The following is a 16,976-nucleotide window of genomic DNA, read 5'->3' as shown; positions in this document are numbered from 1 at the left end:
AGGGAGAGAATCACCTCCCTCCTCCTGCAGTCCAAGCTCCTTCTGATGCAGCCCAGGACACGGTTGACACTTTCTGGGCTATGAGTGCACACTGCCAGCTCATGTTGAGTTTTTCATCAACCATCACCCCCAAGTCCTTCTCCACATAAAATACCTTTTTTGTATTTTTCCAGTTAGTGCCCATGTTTCATTGCTGTAAGCTCATTCAGTTGATTGAAATAACAGAGGAAACTGGTTTTATGTTTGGGGTTTTATCATAGAAAACTTAAGCTCAATCAGGGAATATAGGTTTTTCTGCCATTTCTAGCAGGATACCTTGGTTCTCTGATGGACAGATGCCATTGCTTTCATTTCTGCATCTGTCTACATGGTATAAGGTTTCCCTTGACCCCAGTCCTTCAAAGATTTGAATGTTACAGCAAGTGCTGGGAAGAAGTAGGGATTTCAGTTAGAAATCCAGAAAATCTCCCTGTGGAGGAGCCATCCCCAGCCTCCATCCCTGGGGAGGTGCAGGGAAGCCTCTGCCAAGCCCTAAGAACTAGGACTGTCCACATTTATGCTGCCACTTCCATATGTTCTTCAGAGCACTGGTCTTTTTTGGGGGGTTGGGTTTTTTTTCCCTTAGCATCTTTCAACTGGCTGAAAATTATAACCTTCTCAAGATATAATTAGTATGCCCTTATAAACACCCTGGATGGTTTAAAAACTTCAAGTTCTTGTCTGGCAGCAGAAATATCCTGTAAGGGTGAGTGCAAGGGTTTACTTTTATGCCAGAGGATGAAGGTGCTCTCCACACCCATATCTCTGTGTGGAGATCAGGCTTACATGGAAGCAGAGCAGATGTAGGTTCCCAAGGGGCTGCGAGAGTTGAAGCTGTTCAGCCTGGAGATGAGGAGGCTCTGGTGAGACCTTAGAGCAGTCTTCCAGTACCTTAGGGGGGCTACAAGAAAGATAGAGAGGGACTTTTAACAAGGGCATGTAGTGACAGGACAAGTGGCAATGGCATTAAACTGAAGGAAGACAGGTTTAGATTAGCTATTAGGAAGAAACTATTTACTGTGGGGGTGGTGAGACACTGAAACAGGTTGCCCAGAGAAGTTGTGGAAGCACCATCCCTGGAACTGTTCAAGGCCAGGCTGGATGGAACTTTGGGCAACCTGGTCTAGTGGGAGGTGTCCCTGCTCATGGTAGGAGGTTGGAAGTAGATGATCTTTAAGGTCTCTTCCAACCTGAACCATTCTGCGGTTCTATGACCCTGCCTGGCTATCTCTGTCAGCCCTTTAGGGCATCAGCAAAATGGCTATTGAAATGTTTCGTGACCATTACAATGTATGTGTTGCACTGTCCACTTTTATGAAAGGGCTTTTATAAGAATCAGAAACATTACAATCTCCTCCAGGTGCACACATTTTTGTCAGACCAACAGAAAGGAATGCACTATGCAGTGAAGAGGCATATATTTTTAAACTGCAAACCCAAACTTTATGCACTATTGTACAAACATTGCCATTAAGTGAAAAAATACATCTGTATGTTATGATACAATTTTATTGGTGGGTGTTGACATGAAGTTTCAGCCTTCTATATTGGATTAATATGTGGGATTATGTGCAACACATGTAGTAATCAGTGGGGTTTTTAAAATTCATTGCATTATTCTTGTTCTGTTAAACAGCCACAGGTTTCCCAGTAATTGTGAATATTTTCTTTTTAAGGCATGAATTTTAGACAGTGGGGGCTGCTTTATTCTATTGTAATAACTTTTCAAGCCCTCATCACTCCTTTGCACTGAGACCCAGGGGGCACCTCAGGATCTCAGAGGGTTTTGCCCCCTAATACCAACTGCCTTGGAAAGCCCCAGTGCAGAAGTGGTAGTTTATAAGTTGTGCTGGTTAGAGATGCCCTTCTCACTAAATGCTGCACAGACCAGAAATGGAAGTTGTTACCACAGAGTCACAGAATGGGTAAGGTTGGAAGGGACCACTGGAGATCATCTAGTCAACCTCGCTGCTCAAGCAGGGTACTCCAGAGCAAAATACTTGGGATTGTATCCAGAAGGCTTTTGAGTGCCTCCAGAGAAGGAGACTCCAAAACCTGTCTGGGCAGCCTGTTACAGTTCTCGGTCACCCTCAGAATAAAGAAGTTTTTCCTCACTTTCAAGTGGAATTTCCTGTGCATCACTTTCTGCCCATTGTCTCTCATCCTATTGTTCAGCACCAAGAGCCTGGCTCCATCCTCCATCCTCCCTTCAGATAGTTGTATACACTGAGTGTCTGCCCTCTCAGATTCCTCCAGGCTAAACAGGCTCAGTTCCCTCAACCTTTCCTCATAACTGAGGTGCTCCAGTCCCCTAATCACCTTTGTATCCCTTTGCTGGACCTTCTCCAGGAGCTCCACATCTCTCTTGCACTGAAAAGCCCAGAACTGGACACAGCACTCCAGATGTGGTCTAATTAGGACTGAGTACAGGAGCAGGATCACCCCAGGATACCCACAGGGACACTGTGCTGGCTCGTGAACAGCTTGTTACCCACCGGGACCCCCCAGGTCCTTCTCCCCAGAGTTGCTTTCCAGCAGGTCAGCCCAGCCTGTACTGGTAAAGGGGGTTATTCCTCCCCAGGTACAGGACCCTGCACTTGCTTTTGTTGAATTTCATAAGGTTCAGCTCTGCCCATCTCTCCAACCTGTCAAGGTCCTTCTAAATGACAGCATGGCACTCTGGGGTTTTGCATCATCAGCGAACGTGCTGACAAGGCATCTGTCCCTTTATCCAAGTCATTGATGAAGAAGTTGGATAATACTGGACCCAGCATCAACCCGTGGGAACACCATGAACTACAGGCCTCCAACTAGACCCTGTGCCACTGATCACAACCCTCTAAGCTCCACTGTTCCGACAGTTCCGAATCCACCTCACCATCCACTCATCCAGACATGATGCTAAATATCCCAAATACCTGCTGCTCTCACATCCAGGAAAGAGATGCAGAGGAAGGCAAGGGGGCTCAGTGGTCCTCTCCCTACCCACCAGTCCCATGTCCTCTCCAGTCCCATGTCCTCTCCATCCTCCCACTGCCTTGGATGGGGGGAAGGCCTCCCCAGAACTCCTTTATGCCCCATCTCAGGTTACCTTTAAATTTCTAATATTTTCTCTTCCCCTCTTGCAAAGGGGCCAAAGCAAATTTTGGCTGGGGATGCCTCAGCTACTGGCATTTGCAGATCCCATGCAGCTTTACATCTGCTTCCACCTTCACCAGAGACATTGAGACACTGAGGTTGGTTCCTGGTATTTCATATCCTGGGAACTGGTAAGTAACCATCACTGACTCAGATAAGCACAGGAATATTTTCTTGTTGCTGACAATTTATCTTTCCTCCCTGCTTCTTGCAGATGAAAGTCTTTCCCTTCTCCAGCGTATTCCGTGTCCTGTCCCTGGTGCATGCATGTGTTGTGGGGCTCTGGTAAGGTGAAGTGCAAAGAGAAGAAAAGGAAATTTTGAGAAAGGAGTGGATTTTAGCTAAAGTTACAAAGAAATCAGAGACACTGGCATGATATCTTCCTGTAGGATAAAGCTTCAGAGGTTAGTCAGAACTAGGCGGAAACAGACAGTGCTTTGTCCCCCGTACTGGAATGTTTTGCTGGGAGCAGCTGGAGAGGCATCATGGGCAGGCTAGCAGAGGGACCAGATACCAAGGCTCAGGGATACGAGGCCGAGCTGGCCAGGCAGCTCTGGGGGCCGGCTCACAGCTCTGCATGGCTGCTGCCCCACATTGCTTCAGCAAGGACCACTACTGCCTCGCCCCAAATCTGGGCAGAGATGTTGGTGACCAAGAATGTGTCTCTGTGGCTATGAATAAAACTTCAGCTGTGTGTCATTGAGAAAGACCCTAATTTTAGCTAGCCCAGCACAGCATTGAGCTGCATGTCACTGAGGTGACCCAGCACACTCGAAGGGTGGAACTTGTGCCCCTCTGCTTGGGCAAACCAGGTGTATAATGCTTTGTTTTCTGCTGGAGTTTGAGGATGCAGGAGGAAGAGGAAGAGAGAAGCGTTTTCTTACAGGGACAGGGTTAAGAGAGCGTCTGCGATGGGTCCAGCCCCCGGCGCAGCCAGCTCCAGCAAGCCCGTGATGTTTGGGTTGTCCGGGCGCCCGTGATGGCTCCAATGTGCGCGCAGTATGACAGATGACCTATTGAAATAATTTCGGAGCAGTGCTGGGGTTGCCAGGACAACCAGTGCTCCCTGGGCCTGCGCCTGGCCATGTGACGGCCGCCTTGACGTCAGCTGGAGGCTGAGCCTGCGGTCCCGGCCGCGCAGTCAAAGCCTTGTGAGAACCCGGTGGATGCTGGATTCATCCCCGCCGCCGCCGCCGCCGCCGCCGCTGCTGAGTCTCAGGGGCTGCCAGAGCATGGACTATTAAAAACTTGCATTTCTGCAGTGTGAGGTAACCATTTGCTTTACGTTCTCATCAGGTTTGGATTCTTATTCCTTAAAAAAAAAAAAAAAAAAAAAAAAAAAAAAAAAAAAAAAAAAAAAAAAAGAATAGAATAGAAAGCAGCTTATCGCGACTGATATTTTTTTTTCACTTGTTTGTTTTGGCTGGAAGTTTGCCTTGATGAACAAGCCCAGCACTATCAGATAAATGCAAAGTAGCTTCCAGTTACTAATTTTGTGTGCAGACTGCAAAGCGGAGTTAAATTTAGATTAATGATCCATGAAAGGAGAATAAAATGATATTGTTCTCATTTGACACTTTAAGAATATAAATGAACACGAGTAATCCTAGGCTAATGCATTCGGACGTTAAAAGAAATGATGTCTAGGTATTGTGTTGATTTGGGCATCCATACAGCTTTTTTATACCTCTGTTGGAACTTGTAGTTTTTTAATGCTGCCCAATTCAGGCTGGTTTGTACCCGGTGTATTCAGTGAGGGGGAAGCCAGCAGTCAATGCATCTAGGAACAGCGTAAAATCCAACTCTCGAAGTTCGAGCATTTAAATCATCTTTGTTCACACGGAGTCCCTGCTCCCCGCGCGCTCCCCGGGATCTCTGCCCCTCTCCTGCGGCACGCGGCACTCTTGACTGTATAATGTTTACAGAGGAAAGGATCAGGAGCTTCCTGAAAAATTATCTGAAATATGCCAAGAGAGCAGCATTGCTGTAACACAGGCTTTTGTCCTTTTTCTCACGCGCATACACAAGGCTCGTTTTTCCCCTTATTTTTTCTGTTGTGCATTGAGACCAGTTAGAATAGCTAAAAAAAAAAGAACCACAGCGTGAGCAGCATGATTTTTCAATCACCACAGTGATTGAAAAATTAAATGCTATTTGTGTCTTTTTGTAAAAACAAGAGGGAGTTCGGGTCTGTTTCTGTACTGCACTTACTCCGAGGTGGCTGTTGTGGAGAGGGAGATCCCAGAGCTCTTGAAGTTTAGTGCCACGGGCTGAGTTTGTGTGGGAACATATAGATTCATTTCAAGAACAGATTACAGCTGAAGCATTGTGTGCGTTGTTTCCTGGAAAAGTATGTTAGATCGTTCTTATCATCTCTAATTATATACTCCTGTTCCCTTCCTCCCAAAGTTCAAAGGGTTTATTGATAATGGTAATGATTCTCCAAAGCAGCTGCCTGTCTGAAACAATCATGGAGCTACAAAACAATTCAAAACGCAGAGCAGTAAAAGATTTAAAAAATGCTATTAAAATAATACAAATGTTGTGAAATGAAGCATAAATAATTGTTTCAGAAAGGCAGCCAAGACAGGCATTAAAACTGAAGGCACTTCTCTAAGGAAAGTTATGGCTTAATGCTCTGGATTTCACTGCGTTTGACATTCTTAGCAGAGCAACAAGGATAAATGCATCTGAAACCCTTAAACCATTTCACTGGGTGTTATCAGTTCTTTCCAGTTCAACTCTTTTGCCTAAAACATCAGTGTTTGGAGGGGCTGAGATATTAAAATTTTTCAGTATTAAATTATTCATCTGATGCCACTGCACTGACTCCTCATGGATGACTTTAACCAAGGTTTACAGGAGCCCTGCAGCTTTGGTGCAGAGGTGCTGTAGCACCCCAAGTACAGCTTTCTCTTGGGGAGTGGGGCTCTCGCTGTCCTTGCCAGGGTGACCCGCCTGGGCTGAGTTGGGCATGGCTTCTGCTCAGCTGGCACAGGGATCTATGTTTCAGCCGACAGCAGTCCATCCCCCTCCACCCACATGTGCGTTCCCCCAGACTCTGGGCAGCAGAGTGGATGGGGAGGGCAGGGAGATGTGGTCAATGTGACCCATGACCCTCTGAGATCTGATTGTTCACCAGCTTATACTGGTAGAGCAAGTCCAGTGAGGGACTGGGACATGGAGTATGAGGACAGATTTGAAATGAGCAGCACCTGCCATTCAAGGGAAGTCATTCACCCTCATGTCTGAAGGATTTTCCTCCATGTGTAGCTGCAGTCTCCTGCCAGGCTTGACTTGAGTTGCCAGTGTGGCAGTGATGCTCTGTGTGCTGGGGCTTATTCGTTTAGGCTTGTAATGCCTGTAGCATTTGATGCTTTGAAAACACCTTCAAGGGGAAAAATAATTGATGCAACTTTTGCTCAAGAGCTATTAATTAGAAATATTTTTAAAATAGGTTCCTCATATCCAGATGGAATGGACATATCTTGCTTTAGCAATACTGAGCAAGTCTTCAAAAGATCCTAACTTGACCTGACAGAGGAGGAGGATAAACTGCTTCACGCTGTAGCAGAAAGGTCCCAGACATGTTGTGGCAGGAGGTCTGAGAGACAGTGTTACAGGGGAAGCTGGTGAGTGCCACTGAGGTTGCACAGGGATGCGACCTGCTGTGCACATGGAGTCTTTGCACCCTACTATTCCCCAGGCTTTCTGCCCCTCTCCTGGGTCACGAAGCGCTCTTGACTATGTGGTGTTTACAGAGAAAAGGATCAAGAGCTTCCTGAAAAATTATCTGAAATATGCCGAGAGAGCAGCATTGCTGTAACACAGGCTTTTAGCCTTTTACTCACACGCTCACAGCGTGACAGCTCTGTCCCCTCTCGACAAGTCTTTGGGGGCTTTGGGCATCCCATCAGTCCAGGAGATGGGGATGGTTGAGCTGCAGGCAGGCAGGCAGCTCACAGGCAACACTAGAGTCTGCAATTGGAGAAGGCACAGGTCCCTGCTCAGCAGAAGAGCAGGGAAGGGTCTGTGAGAGTCATCCTGGAGCTGCATGCCTCTGCTTGATGATTTCATGCTCTTGTTTCTGCTGAAACAGAAAACTTTTGTACCAAACCCTTTTGACAAGGGCTTGAATTTTGCCCTAGCGGTGTGTAAAGTTGCCAGGCAATGTAACACTAAGCATCCTGCCGTCTGTGCCCTGCCATGGTTTCACCTACCATGAGAAAAGAACCAACAGCCTGTAGATTCCTTCCAGTCACCAAGAAAGGGGAACGTCATTGCAGCCCATCCCTCACCTTCTGCCCAGCACCACAACCATGCCACTGCCAAATTGCTTGGACTTGAAATCCTCTGACATAAAGACAAAAAACATGAGATGTACATGGGCTTGGCATGAGGAGGGGATGATCTCTTCCAACAGTCTCCTTGTCCATGGTGAAGGGCGAGCAGACCAGCAATTCCTGAGGGAATTCACCTTAGGAGAGACCCTGGCAAAAAGCAGGACTGAGATCTCCTCATGTCATTTCTCACACAGCTGGATACAGCAGGGAAATTAAAAACAGGTGGGAGATGTTGATGCCTCTCGCCTCATAATAATAACACACTCAAGCCTTCAGTGTGCTCTACCTTGATCTGGTTGAGTTGATGGGCAGTGACAATCTAGATTTAGGCTAGAATCACAGTAAAAAAAACTTTGCAATGCAGAACGCATCTCCTTGAATTTTTTCAAATAGAATGCAATTTCTGCTGTCTTTTTAAAGGTTCTAGCCTCTACCTAGGCAATATTCATTGGGGGAATAAAAGCCTCTGGGCATCGTGGAATTGTCAGACAGGGGGAACTGATGTTTCAGTATGCAATTTTACAATCTTAAATTACTTATTGGTTGGTTACAATTGCTTAAGTTGGTTTCCACTCTGCTACAAATCATTACATTGTGCTAATTTAATGCCTCAACATTAGAGATTTAGCATTTTAACCCACAGTTGCTTTTCCAATTAAACACAGATGCCGTGCATAGTGTAATCTGAATGCAAAATAAAAGTTGACCTGGCTGTTGGTTCCAAGCTAAAGCAACAAAAACCCTAACTCTGGAATGTTTTTGGTAGTCATATTTTAGAAATAATTTTCTATGGTGAGCCAAAATCTATGTAGACAGTTATAGTCAGATAACAGTTTAAAAAATAGACTATGTTTTGGCTGTACTTTTGCTGCTGTTAAATTTATCTTCTTAAATAGCAGGGAGTATGAGTTGAGGTTTGAGAAACAGTAATTTTGTAATTATTTTATATGGATCGAATTATTCTGTCATCAAATTTGCATTTCAGACAGCATTGCAGTATAAAAATATAATTAGAAACTGTAATTCAGGAATTGCTGAATGTGATATTTCCCAGAGGGAGCACTGTGAAGAAGCTGCCCTCACTACAACTTTAGCAAATGTTGAAATCCTATAGGTGGAAAATATGAAGGCTGAGTTGTAAAGTTCCTGTCCCTTCTGTGATCTCCACATGTTGTCAACTTTCTGCCGAACTTCATTTTATCATAAGATTCATTTCCACAGAAACATCTAATCATTAAGAGCTGAAGGGCTTAGATCCTGTTCTGCTAAATTTCAGTCTGACTGTGCTGATAGCTGCTGAATTGCTTTCAGCCACAAAATGACACTGAGATAATGTAAGGATCTGATTTACATGCAGAAAAGCCATGAAGCTTGTCGTTTGGTCTGAAATGCTGGTTTTCATTTGCCCAGCACCCGGAATTCCCAGCAATGCCTCTTTTCACAGAAGAGAGCTGAGGATGGGTCTCAGTTTAGCTCTGTTTCTCTCCTTTTGTAATTCAGGGTTTTTCAACATACATGTTCACGGCATTGTGCAAAGTTTTGGTTGTATAAAACTCACTCATGTCAATGTTTAGGGTTTTTACTATTCTCGTTAGAATCTTTAGCTTATCGTAGGCACACTAGCCGGAGACAAACACGTCACGTCTATTTTAGTTGGGCTTGTGTTGATAAATTCCATCCACTTTTGTCTGAGACAAACACTTCTTAGGAGAGCATCATCCACAGCCAGTTTTTCCCACCACCTCGTTCAGGCACTGGGCAGGTCCCTATGTGGAACTAAGCGTGTGATACACAAAGCAAAGCTAGCATTGTGAGGAAGCAGAAGCTGAGTGTGGGGCATATTTGATGCTTTGATGTCCCCATACATCTGTCACAGTCCTGCTGAGAGACAGTTGCAGTGTTATACCAGAGGAAATGTCAGGACAGGAAAAAGGAAAGTGTGGACCTATGAACCCAGGACTGCATGGATAAATGGGCTGGCTGGTGACATGGTTCCTAGTGACTCAGGGACCTGTCACCCACAGCGTGCTCTGAGGATCAAGACCATTTGCTGTGGTTGCCCAGGGCCATCTTCCTGCACCCACTTGCACTCAGCGCTGTCATTTTTATTGGGTACTGGGGAGGACGTCTGTCCTGTCGCTCACATTTTGCATGATGCACATCCCACTAGCCTGTGAACACAGGACAGGAGCTTCAGGGCATCACTGCAGATGTCCATTTCTGTTAGGGAGGGTGCAGTAAGCTAGGTTGGCTCTTTAGGGACAAGTAGCCTCACCTGGGGTGCAAGTGCTGATGGGGCATGAGCAGTTCCTGAGCATCACATCCGCATTTTTGCACATTTACTTAGAAACTGCAGAGGAGCAGGAGGCAGTATTTCAACCGGCTTTGTCTGCACATGGGAGCTGAAAGGCTTTGAGACAGGTTTATACCTGCCGCATTTGTCACAAAGCCTCTTAGCTGGGTGCTGAATTTCATTGTCAAGAGAATGTGACTTAGGGAGTGGGCCAGAGCCAGGCTGTCCAACCTGGCATGGTGGACCAGGAGGGATGGGACAAAGTGGGAAGGAGAGCCCTTGGCAGGACTAACTGACCGGCTGCTGGCAGGATGCAGCCAGGGCAGGCTATTGTCATTGTTTCTGCACTGCTGTGTCTGCCCATGCAGGGAGCTCTGGCAGCGCTGCCCCATGTCCCTGGGCATCTGCAGAACAGGCCAGACGAGATTTGTGTGGAACAGAGCTGTCTGAAGGAGATGGGAGAGTGAAATATGCTTCCTCTGTTAGCAGTGGTGCCCTGTTTAGCTGCTGTGTGATGTAACAGTGGCTTACAGGGCTGCTCTCTCTGCTGGGCGCTGGTTCAAAGTAGGGCTGGAGGAATGCTGCACAGTCAACTCTTGTGCAGTAGCTGCTACCGGAGGACAGAGGCTTTGTCTTTAATAGTTTCATGCTTGTTCTTGTATTTTAGAAGAGATCAGGTTTTGAAGATGTCCAAGATTACGTCTACAAAGGTTTTATTAGACAAGCAGACCAGGTGGTTTACAGGCTATCACTTGAGAGAAGACAAATTACAGCTGAAGAAGGTCAAAGTTAGTTTCTTTCCTTACCGAATTCCCTTGCTCCAAGAGCAGGCAGATTATGCTTCAGACGACCTTTCTGTGTGTCCTCCAGGACTGCAAACACACAATGGATCCAGCTCATTTGAAGTGTCTAAGTTCAACTGAATAACAGTCAAAGAGACTTCATCAAGCAATTCAGCCCCAAGAACCTTTAAAGAAAATATTCACTTCATGTTGTGTGCATGTTCCTAATCGCAAATCCAAGATACCAGGGTGAAGCGAGCACAAAGCCGTTGATTATTTCCACAACTGCTGTGTGCTTCCTATCACAACAGTATTCTTTTGTGCAGAATGGCAGCATGATTGCAGAGTCCTCTTTAGCCTTACCATCTTAGAGAGCCCAGGTCCAATTAAAGCAATTGTATCTCAGCAGAAGCACTGTCTGCTGTCCTCTGGACCTGTCTGTCAAGTGTCCTATTCATCGCTGTTTATGTTGTATGAGGCTTTTCACGTAAAGTCGTTCTGACCCGACTGAAACCATCCCATCGGAAGGGTAGCCTGCATTTTTGAAGACTTATTTCACAGGCTGATGTGAGCAAGAAGAGTACAAAATTACAGCTGGCCAAGGATACATCTCCAAGTCTAGCCACGTTCTCCTCTTGCTTGAGCATTATTGCTGATTTGACACAGCACACAGCTTTCACTTTCAATTATTTCACTTCACCCTCCATTTTCAATTACTTTACTGCTAAAATTTGAGAACATTATCAGAATTCACAGCTCTTCCTTGCTACGTTGGAGGGTTTCCTTAATCAAAATCCCCAATGTGAGTTGCAAGGCATGTAATGTCTGATGGCACATGATATTAAACCACTTACAGCTCTGAGGTCTGTGTGAACTCTGTGATCTTTGAGTTATTGAAGAGCTGCTGGGTAGTGGGAACTCCTGTTTTGCTTTACTTCTGCTGTCAGAGCCTGATGAAGGAGCCGAGTGATTCCTGCCAAGGAAGTCCCCCTTGTCACCACTAAGGTAAAAGCTGAGAAGCAGAGCTTGGTGAAAGGCAGAAGTACTGGGACTTGGGAAGGTCAGGGGCAAAGAGGAACTCTTTCTGAACAAAAAACATATTTTTATTTTCTCATACTTCTCTTGGAAAGGAAAATCCAGGGAGCAGTGTTTAGAGTCTTCTTTCTGAAACAAAATGAACTCTTCTCTGACAATTCAGAAATGAGATTGCCTGTGAAAGAGCAGCCCCTGTCCCTGCTGCTGGCTCCATGGCATCCCTGGGAGTTCTGGTCAACATGCATAGCAGTGCTCAAGCAGAAAAGGATCAGTTTAAGAACTGAAAACATGAGCTCAGACCTTGGTCATTCTTCCTCCAGCCTCATCGAGTCAGTGGCTCCACCACATTTGTTTCCCATTTTGCATCTCTTCTGCTCGGTTTTAGCCCACAGGGGAAGGTGTCTGGTTGGTTTTGTCAGGAGGAACTGCAGAGCTGCCTGCAGTGGTGGTCTGGATGTCACCTGTGCCTTCCCTTGGCACAGGCTGCTGCAGGCAGGAGAGTCATGCCAGCTCTGACCAGGGCTGCAAAGAGACCTTGCAGATCTGGTCACAATGGTGGCAAGAATAAACAAGAGCTGATAAAACAGCAATATAACATGTTCCATACCAACTCCTTGGGGATCTTGGTAAATTTACTAAAGATAAGTTTATACCATTTACCTGGATCTGCAGCCCCAGCAGATTCAGTTTCTTTTCTTGCAGTGACGGCCTTTTCTCTGAGAACCAGGTGCAGTGAGCTACAGTGCTCACCATGGACACATAATGCTTCTCATGGTTCAGTTGTAAAAATATAATTCCTTCAGAGGTGACAACAGGTGATAGAAACAGGGTGACTGCTTGCCTCCCTTTTTTTCTTTTTGTTAGATACTGAGGCCCTTGCAGAAACCCCCACCTCTATTCAAAGTGCCTGATTAGAAATTGAAGTGTATTTCACTATTAGTTCAGTATGTGCCAGTTATTAGCAGGTTGTGGTGTTGCTCCTGTACTGACAGCCTGTAGTGGAACAGACCCGTTCTGTGCTGCTCCCCCTATACTTGTGGATGGCATTGCAAGCAGGGTAGTGGAGAGGCAGCTGGGAGATAAGGGGTTAAAACAAGCCACGGTTCCAATTTGAGACATTTTCAAAAATAGCAGCTTTTCTTTTGTTTGCTGAATTCCCCATGCTTTTACAGTGCTGTTCCCATTATTCATCTCTTTCCCAAAATAACATTTTTAAGCAGAGGAATGGCTTCAGTGGGGAGAGGAGGAGATCTGCAGCCTGAGCGGGACAGCTGCATGCTCCTGTGTCTGCAATGAGGGATATTTCAGTCTTTCAGGCAATTTTGCTTCCTCAGTGGCAAGTCTGGTAATTCCTTCCTGACAGCTCTCAGTGGTGGTTCTTGGGGGCAAGCTTCAGCCCCGCACAGCTTGAAGCTGCCCTTGCAGAGAAACATTTATTATTCTTCTTTCAAAGGGGAAGCCTGAACACATCCAAATGGATTCATGCTACAGGGGGATATGTTCATGCCAGCATAGGGTGGGAAGGTGTCTTTCAGGCAGCATGCTCATACTGTCCAGCATTTTTGTAGCTCAGCTTGACCAGGGGCATTTCTGGTGGATGCTCCATTGAAGGAGAAGGAAGGGGTGCTTTTTTGGAAAATAAGCCTAAGGCATCCTGGCCCCAGGACCTGTGATGCAGACAGATCCCACTGAGCCAAGATGCAGGTCCAGCCCTCAAAGCACCTTGTGTGTCGCATTCTTGAATGCTGGCCTGGGGAAGCAGCTGCTCTGGAGGGGCATCCTGACAGCACACACCAGGGCTGGCCGGGGACACCCCTCACTCATTCCTCACAGTCAGGCATGCAGCCAGACACAAACACCATGAGCTCCAGAAACAGGTGCCAGCAACCTTCCCCTGGGGTTGTAGGAAGGGATGGTAGAAAAGAAGTCCTGAGAGGAATTAAAAATTAAATGCTCATGGCAGCAGCTTGCTGTCACCACTTCCCAGCAGTTCATCTTCACCATGGCTGGCCAGACGCCCAAGCGATGAGCAGGAGCAGAGGAGCATCCCATTCTCACTGCCCTCACTGGAGATCATCCAGCTCTTGTGAGGTCTTTGTCGGTGGATGAGGGTGAGCTGCCCCTGGCCCTGGCTGCATGTACGCAGGACCCACCAGAACCAGCAGCACATGCCTCTTTGTGGAAATCCCCAGAGCCATAGTGAAAGGCCAGCAGGAGGTGGCCAGACCCAGACGAGTCACATGCCTATTGGACAGATGCTGCTGTCCAAGTATGGGGTGGTGGAGAGCTGAACCACAGCCTCCTCTCTGTCTGAGATCAGGAATAACCCCAAGCAATAGGTTTGCTTAGAGCAGGTGGAGGCTGAGCCCACAGGGGCTGGGATATGGGGTGCAAGGGTCAAGCCTACCAGTGTTGGTATTTGGGTATACGAGGACGGAGCCCCAGGGGCATTTGGCCCTCCTTGGCATTCAGTCCAGCTCCTTGGTGTGCAAAGGCCCTGAAACCACTTCAGAGCCACAGCAAGCACATCACTGAGCCCAAGGCCACTTGCAGACCATGCACCAAGTGATTGGACCTTGGATCTAGCTTATAATCCCCTCTCAATATCCCCCACTTGGCAAGAGTTTGCTTCCCCCAAGCCTTGATATTTCTTGATTTGGCATTGACATTCAAGTAGGTGGCAAGCTATCCAGTTTCCTGTGATAATGACTGTGTCTGTACTACGGCTGCTGGCTATGTCCATACTGCATGAAAAAGGGAGCAACCCCAGCAGCAAGAGCTCAATACTCAGAACCACTCTCTGTCTGCAGTGGTCTCTATCCCAATTTAGCTCTCAGTCAGTTCATATCCTCCCAGCCTGCAGCACTGGGCCTCTTCCATGGGGCAAATGGTGCATGGTCTCTCTTGAGGAGGGTGCAGAGTTCAATACCATGGGTGAGGGAACTGCTGTTCCAGTTGGTCCTCCATGCCCAGGAAGGCATCCAAACACATTTACTTTGTAGTCACAGGTGGTGTAGTAAATGTCATCATGCGTAACTGGGTGGGAATCCTGGGAGGAAAAAAAAAAGCCTTAAGAATAGAAAAGTGTTTTTTCTGAAGCCTAGGTCTAGGTAGAGCTCATGAGCTTCAAGCTCTTACCGCGGCCACCAGCAGGAAATCAGCCCACTGGTGCATGACAAAAAGGCTGGCAGCTCTAGTCTGTCAACCAAAGCAGTGGAGCTCTAATAGGACCGAAGTGGAGGAAGTAAGGAACCAGGCTGGAAGGAAGGATAAAGAAAAACCTTGGTCTACAGAGAATCAGGCTCTTTACTCATCTGTCTGTACAGAGGGACATTATCATGTACACTGCTGATCTGACTCTTTATCGAGTGTGGAATTGATGCTGATTTCATCTCGTACTTTGGTACACACACTTCCCCCTGTATGGTTCAGTTTTAATCCTTTCCTAGTTTACAATCCATTTAATTTGAAGATGTGAAAATTGCAGAGGTCAGTATCCAATACTACACTTCTTCTGCTCCGCAGTTTCTCCAGAATGAGTAAATTATCATCTGTATTAACCTTCTCAATGAGAGACCAACATAATCCACTTTCCTAATGCTGTGTCATGCCTAATATCTGTTTTCCAAACCCTTCATTGCCTGAAGTGAGCATTGTGCACTGCATGATGCCCCTCCCAGCATCTCAGGAACCTACCCAGTCCCCCAGCCCCATACTCAGCACTGTCTCTGCCACATGGCACTGCCAGGTACTTCTTGTTTCCCTCTACAAAGAGGGAAGTGGTGTCCAGGTGCTCTCTTCATAAAACTTCAGGGTTGAAAGAGGTCAAAAGCAAAGGAGGTTTCTGACTGCAGTTTTCTCCCAGCACTTCTGGTTTTGTTGAATTCAACCTTTATGATGTTGACCTTGAGCATAATGTCAGTAGGGTTTGAGAGCCAGGGGAGCATTTGCTTATCTCCTTGCCTGCAGCTTTTCAGGTAGGTTTGTTTGTTTTAATTACTTCCTCTGTTAGACATAGAGTGTTTTCCCTTTTCCCTGGATTTCCCAGTCAGGTCTGGCTACCCATGCCTCTGTCCTGGTGCAGCAGCCTCCTGTCTTTGTGACCTTGTTTGTGCCTGGTGGAATGGAACTTGCCTTCCACCTCCCTATGTGCTGGAAATGCAGCTCATGTAACAGATGCCAAGCAGAGGTTGGCTACGTCACTTGGCAGATGGGAAAATTTGTCATTCTGAGACGATTTAGGCAAGGGGCCTCATTTAAACCCCTCCACAGATTTACTTATCACCCCAGGCAAATCACTTAGTGTCTGTGGCTGTCCTGGTCAGACAAATGTGACCAGGACTTGGTAGTAAAGCAGGACTTGGGCAGGACTGTGTGAAAGCATAAGGTTTTCCCCTTTCACTTGCAAACAGGAGCTGCTCGTATTGCTCCACATAATACAGGGGATTTAGGAAGACTAGCATTAAGACATTTTTTCAGTCATTGAATATGTTTTAATCCTTATTAGCCTTGAGCAGTCAGCTCCCAGTGAACTCATGGAAGGATAGGTATAATTAAAGATCTGTCTTGCGCAGCCTACTGTGCATTTATAGCTCCACAACTGCTCTCAGTAGTGAAATAGAAATATGTCTTTCAAAAGAAAGTACAACAACAGGAAATATTTCTTTCACGAATATGAACACAAGGGTTTCTTCCAAGAATCATCAGATAATAGAAAAAACTTGCTTAAATTTCTAGTTCCACTAAGCACCTGGTTCTAATCTACAATTCCTTGACTTTGTTAACTTTTTAACTCAAATGTGATCCTATTTTAAGACACTGTTGTTTCATCTGATAATAAAAGTCTATTCAACCATCTGTGTGTTTCATCAGTGTTTGCATTTCTTGTTCTGTGTCATAATTTACATTTTTCTTCAATCTTTCCACTAGAGAATCAGGGTTGTCCTGAATCCAATCAAATTGCTGCTGCTCAGTTGGGTGTAACTCCCTACTCCTTGCTATTTAAAGTTGGATACCTAATTCTGCTGGTGGGTAATTTTGGTCAAGATTTCACAGCAGGTTAAATTTGTCTGCACAGACGATACAGTGAGAATTTTTTCTCCCAGCCGTTGCTGAGATCCCCCACCAAATCCATTGCAGAGGTTTATGATCGCTGCCTCTCAGGTGTCTGGCACAAATGGAAGTGGCGCCGCTGTGGGACATGCTCATTACTTCAGGCATTAGCCTTGAGAAGTGCTGGGTAATTGCATAGTTTGTCATGTCTGTTTAGGCATATTGTTCCTGAAATTGCTCCTCCTCCAATCAATAAAAGACTTCATAAAATTGTATAAACATATTAAGAAAAAT

The 16,976-nt window shown here is 46.1% G+C and overlaps 1 protein-coding gene across 1 annotated transcript in view; it reads left to right on the top strand.

The window, feature by feature from the left end:
* The first annotated feature begins 4,293 nt into the window (after nt 1-4,293).
* The window catches only part of NCALD (neurocalcin delta), a 47,250-nt gene continuing 34,567 nt past the window's right edge, over nt 4,294-16,976 (top strand). The window contains exon 1 of the mRNA XM_027883392.1: nt 4,294-4,445. The gene's annotated coding sequence lies outside the window, so the exon portion shown is untranslated. The remainder of the gene's footprint in view (nt 4,446-16,976) is intronic.

Source organism: Empidonax traillii, unplaced genomic scaffold, assembly GCF_003031625.1.
Source record: "Empidonax traillii isolate 1590-97213 ecotype Southwest subspecies unplaced genomic scaffold, ASM303162v1 scaffold126:size1624879, whole genome shotgun sequence".
NCBI classification, from domain to species: Eukaryota; Metazoa; Chordata; class Aves; order Passeriformes; family Tyrannidae; genus Empidonax; species Empidonax traillii.
This window is presented reverse-complemented; position numbering and strand designations above follow the sequence as displayed.